Below are 6000 nucleotides of genomic sequence, written 5' to 3' on the forward strand. Positions count from 1 at the left end.
TGGGACGGACTAAAGTTAGACCAGGAGTCCTCTGTTATATTGAGATGTGGTATCGAATCAAATGCAGAAGGAATCGCTTCTTTAAATTTAGCTACAGTTAGACATCTGGTGTAGAAACTTTTGACTCACGGTGTACAATCCGGTAGTATAAATTCAAAAGTTATGAGGTTGTGGTCTGACAGAAGAGGATTCTGTGGAAGACCTTCAAATGCTCAATGTCAACGCCATAGGTAAGAACAAGATCAAGCGTGTGGCCAAAGCTGTGAGTGGGTTTCTGGACTCTCTGACAGAAGCCAATCGAGTCCAACAATGAGATGAATGCAGCACCTAGGCAATCATTATCAACATCCACATGGATATTAAAATCTCCTACAACAATAACTTTATCAGTTTTAAGAACCAAACTTGATATAAATTCTGAGAATTCAGATATAAACTCTGAATATGGACCTGGTGGCCGGTACAGAATCACAAATAGAATTGGCTGTAGTGTTTTCCAGGTTGGATGTGAAAGACAAAGAACAAGGCTTTCAAATGAGGTGTAGTGTAATTTAGGTTTAGGATTTATTAATAGGCTCGAGTCAAAGATGGCTGCTCTCCACCTCCTCGGCGGTGCCTCGAGGAATGTGAGTATTAATATGACTTGGAGAGTCGATTCATTTAGGCAGACATATTCTTCATGGCTCAGCCAGGTTTCATAAGACCTCTGGTCGGCCTCCTCCTGGTCGGACTCCTGGTCGGCCTCAACTGGTCGACCTCCTCCTGGTGGCCTCCTCCTGGTCGACCTCCTCCTGGTCGGCCTCCTCTCGGCCTCCTGAAAGGCCTCCTCCTGGTCTCGGCCTCCTCTTGGTCGGCCTCCTCCTGGTCGGCCTCCTCGGTCCTCACTCGGCCTCCTCCTGGTCGGCCTCCTGTCGGCCTCCCTGGTCGGCCTCTCTTGGTCGGCCTCCAACTGAGCCTCCTCCTGGTCGGCCTCCTCTTAGTCGGCCTCCTCCTGGTGGGCCTCCTCTTGTCGGCCTCAACTGGTCGGCCTCCTCCTGGTCGGCCTCCTCTTGGTCGGCCTCCTCCTGGTCGGCCTCCTCTTGGTCGGCCTCCTCTTGGTCGGCCTCCTCCTGGTCGGCCTCCTCTTGGTCGGCCTCCTCCTGGTCGGCCTCCTCCTGGTCGGCCTCCTCCTGGTCGGCCTCCTCTTGGTCGGCCTCCAACTGGTCGGCCTCCTCCTGGTCGGCCTCCTCTTGGTCGGCCTCCTCCTGGTCGGCTTCCTCCTGGTCGGCTTCCTCCTGGTCGGCCTCCACCTGGTCGGCTTCCCTCCATATGTCTTTTCCCGGCCGACCCCAACTCCCTCTGTCCCGTTGGCGGGGCACCCGCGGGACAGAGGGAATTGGGCCCGTTCCGCCCGGCGCCAGGGGCTGGAGTTAGCTGGGGCACCGGGGGGGCTGGATCGGAAAGGGGGCTGGATCGGCGGCGGGACAGGAAGTGGAGCCGGCGACAGGGGCTGGGGTCGGCTGGGGTGCCGAAAGGGAAGGGGCTGGATCCGGCGGAGATGGGGAAGTGGGGAGCCGGCCGCCCCGGGGAACTGGGGTCGGCTGGGGTGCCGAGGAAGGAAGGGGCTGGATCGGCGGCGGAAGATGGGAAGTGGGGCGTTCCGCCCGACCAGGGGAACTGGGGTCGGCTGGGGTGCCGGGAAAGGGGCTGGATCGGCGACGGGACAAGGGAAGTGGCGGCCGTTGCGCCCGACGGGACAGGAGGAGCTGGGGTGGCTGGGGTGCCGGCAGGGAAAGGGGCTGGATCGGCGGCGGGAGATGGGGAAGTGGAGCCGGCCGTTGCGCCCAGGACAGGGGCTGGGTCGGCTGGGGTGCCCCGGGAAGGGGCTGGATCCGGCGGCGGGAGATGGGGACGGCCGTTCCGCCGACCCCAGGGAAGGGGGTCGGCTGGGGTGCCGAAGGGAAGGGGGCTGGATCGGGAAGGGGCTGGAGCCGGCCGTGTTTCAGGTCAGCGCCACCTCTGAGGGCAGGGCTTTGGCTTGAGCTGGGTCTGTTGATCTCTGGGGGTAAATGGACAGGCTTTGAATCGTGTGCAGCCCTCTTCTTGACTGCATCAACGATTGCTGCTAGCATTAGTGCAGTCCAAGGTTGGTAAACTTTGTGATCGGGTTTGTTCCTGTTCAATTCTGTCTCACGGATTTGCAACTTGTTCATGTTTGGCAACACTGATGATCTCTGTAGCTTTCAGGGTGCTTGGTGGACGTAGTGTGAGGGCGCTGTCTTTTATTGTGTCTGCCTGCTGATTCTTGAGCACACGCCCATATTTAGACCTAGTCTGATTTAATCTCTGATTTGTAGTGAGCTGCACTCTCTCTGAGATGGGGAAATGGACAGGCTTTGAATCGTGTCAGCCCTCTTCTTTACTGCATTGGCAGATTGCTGCATGTCAGTGATCTTTGTGTAGCATTAGTGCAGTCAAGGTTGGTAAACTTTGTGATCGGGGTTTGTTCCTGTTCAATTCTGTCTCACGGATTTGCAACTTGTTCATGTTTGGTAACACACTGATCTTTGTAGCTTTCAGGGTGCTTGGTGGACGTGGTGTGAGGACATTGTCTTTTATTGTGTCTGCCTGCTGATTCTTGAGCACACGCCCATATTTAGACCTAGTCTGATTTAATGTCTGGGGAGAACTTTGTTTCAGGTCAGCGCCACCTTCAATGAGTTTGTCATTTGAAAATAGCACATGCTCTGAAACTTTGGCAGGAGGCTGCTTGACTTTGCTTTGTGGCACCGGCAGGCCTGGAAAGACCACCGTTGCTTTCAGAGGGATTGGATAACATGGTTTGAGGGCTGTCTTTCTGCCTTTCTCAAGCTCATCCTTAAATAAGATCTCAATCGGGACTTGGGTGGTCTTTGGAGCTTTATAGAACAACTTCTTTACATTTTTGGGAAGAGGCCGGGTGACTATTTGTGATGCCCTTGGCATGGGTGGAAAGGGCTCAGCTTTCAGGGGGATTTCTTTCAGGTAAACTCTCATGAGGGGAGGCTTCTGTGGCTTGAGCTGGGTCTGTTGATGCAAGAGCTCATCCCTTTCAATGCGGGTTGGATGGGCGCATTTGTGTTATTATACATTCAGGAGGCTGAATGGCTTTCATTTTGTGCGGCAAGCTTGGGATGGCCATCAAAGCTTTTAGGGTTCTTGGTGGACATGGTATGAGGCGCTGTGTTTTAATCTGACTTCCTTTGAAGCTGTCTAGCCCTCTTCTCTTCTGCATGAGTAGATTCTTGCTTGTCCAATAATATTTTGTAGCATCAATGTATTTGAAGATTGTTGGAATTGTTATTGGTGGTCTGGTCAGTTTCTTTACAGATTCAATGAATATCTGTTCATTTTTGATATTAGTGATGTGTTCATTTTCTCTATATTTTCAATGAATTTCTCTTTATTTTTAAAGAAATTGAATTTACTTCCTCCTCCTGGTGGCCTCCACCTGGTGGCCTGCCTCCACCTGGTCGGCCTCCACCTGGTCGGCTTCCTCCCAAAAGTCTTTCCCAAAGAGGCCTATGTGGGAGCCTTTGTTTTTCCATAGTTGGAGATGGCTGTCTCCAGCAGTGATTATCTCTTTACCACTGATGTCAAAATTAACACTCACCACCTCTGTATCATGACATTTCCACAGGCCCAACAGAGGAGGTTGAGCCAATGATGTGCCACCCGTGTAACACCTGAAATGGCCCTTTGGTTGTTGCCTTTGTTGAGCAAAATGTGTCAATGTCCCACTGACAAATCTTGCCAGTGCTATCCCCAGTGAGCAATATCTTTTCATTGATGTCCGTCGTCATTGTGGTAATGAAAGCACCTTCCTTATCCACTGCCCTGAACTTTCCTAACAAACCTCCGTTGACGTTAACAGACCAGGCACATATGTAGCCATCTGCAGAAGTCAACAGTGTGGCTGTGTACACGTTGAACTCCCTTTCCTTCAGACATAGAATAAGTGGTTTGGCTTTCATCTTAGTGCTGGGTTTTCGAGATCTTCTTTCTTTTCCCCATTAACCAGACACCCTGTCACACCTTTTCTTTCGGCCTGGCATGTGTATACGTGGACTCTTTTCATTAATCAAGCATATAACCTCTTTCTCATCAACATTCCAGATAGCGATATATCCATTGCTGGAGGCAGTAATCAAAGTGTTTTCATGTACATCCATTGAGGAAATGTCCTCTAAATATGGGTGACTCAAAAAGTTGTTGCTCTCACCGTCCATATCCAGGTCATAAATGATCTTGGGTTCCTTATCGACACAAACAACCTGTTGTCATAGGTGACAATACCTGTCACCTCCTCTGGTAAGGTAACTGGAAGAACTTCAAGCAATGTTGCGCTGCTAAAATTCCACAATCTCAATTTCCCATCCTGAGAACTTGTGATTAGTCTGCGCTTGGGTCCATCAAATGCAATGAAACTGTGCCCCACATGCTTATCTGGAGTTAGTTTGAACTTTAATTCAAGCTTTCCTGTTAAGATGTCCCATACCTTCACCATACCATCTCGGCAAACAGAGACCATCTGATTGTAAATACTGTGATAGAGAGCACTGCACAAAGGGCTTATCATGAGATAGTAATGCATTATGAAAAGCATCTGTCCCTCTTCTAGACATGTTCTATGTCAGTGTTGGCTAGGACCAACTCATTGTTGTAATTGTTATAACACAAAGTGGCAATAGGGGTAATGTTCATGTCTTCAACCTGGAAGCTTTCCAAAAGCAGCAAACTTCTCTCAGACCACAAACAAATAGTCTTGTCCTTAGATAAAGTGACAAAATATTCATCTTTTGGATTATACTCAATGTGAGTGATGGGTTTGCCTTGTCCTTTCAATGATTTTTTGCACACCTTAGGCTTAAAAACATACCACGCAACAAGCCATCTGTACCACCAGTCAACAAACTCTGGTTTAAAGGAGAGTATTCAACACAGGTGAAAAACTCCTTATTTGCAGGGCTCTCAAAGACAGTTTTCGTGAATCTACCTCTGTGTGACTCGGGCATGGCAGCAATGACCATTATCTTGGATGTCTGACCGCAGATACCCAATGACTCAATTGCTGGAAAGTATTTGATTTCAGTGAAGATGTCCTTGAAGATGTGGGTTTTGAACATTGGAATTGTTTTGAGTTTTTCTTCAACAGGGTTGAAACATAAAGTTGGATAATCCTCTTTTGAGATTTTCTCGAGCGAGTCTGGGCTAAAGGCCATTTGTATTGATATTTTCGGAGACAAGCACATACAAATGACCTTGTTCATTCAAGGACAACACTCCTTTAGTGCCATTGGGCTGTAGTTTATGGCACAAACTGCGTTGAAGTCCTCCACGATTAAAAGCGTGCTTGATTTCCAAACAGCGTTGGCAATTCATGGAAAGAATAGAATAACACTTTACCTTCAGAAGAAGCGACAGCCACCTGTTTGAGTTCTTTGATGTACGCCATGCCATTTACTTTCATTTTCTTATGCGATAATTTAATTGACTTTGTTTTTTTGTTCAAGAAAATCTCCAATCGATTCTCAAATGTGTCAGACCAGTAGGAAAAGACACCGTCTGTGGTGATGGAAATGTATTGACCTTCCTGGTAAGTCCTGAGTTCTTCTTTTTGAGCAGATATATCTTTGATTTCATCTTGGAAAGGCAGGAATATCATTTTAACAATGTTTCTGTAGTGATTTGATGGTTTCACTTTAACAAATGGAGAAAACACATGCTTAAGACCACTGCTTTTAGCCTTATTGATATTCGTCATAAAAGTTAAGAACTCTTTAAAGTCCACAGTTCCATCACAATTTGTGTCAATCATGTAGAACAAGGCTTTCATATCTTTACCATAGAAAAAGTCCTTCATCCCCTCCTGAAATTCCTCAATGTCCAGTCCTCCACCTGAATCAACATCAACTTGGTGAAATAGTTCCTCAATCTCCGAAATGTTTAATTTATCTTTGTGACAGTTGGAACCCTCTTCAG

General features: G+C 48.4%; 1 pseudogene; it reads right to left on the reverse strand.

Annotated features, from left to right (window-relative positions):
* Positions 1–3442: 3442 nt before the first annotated feature.
* Positions 3443–5683, reverse strand: LOC130200875 (WD repeat-containing protein on Y chromosome-like; annotated as a pseudogene).
* Positions 5684–6000: the final 317 nt, after the last annotated feature.

This window comes from Pseudoliparis swirei, chromosome 10 (genome assembly GCF_029220125.1).
Source record: "Pseudoliparis swirei isolate HS2019 ecotype Mariana Trench chromosome 10, NWPU_hadal_v1, whole genome shotgun sequence".
In the NCBI taxonomy this organism is placed as follows: domain Eukaryota; kingdom Metazoa; phylum Chordata; class Actinopteri; order Perciformes; family Liparidae; genus Pseudoliparis; species Pseudoliparis swirei.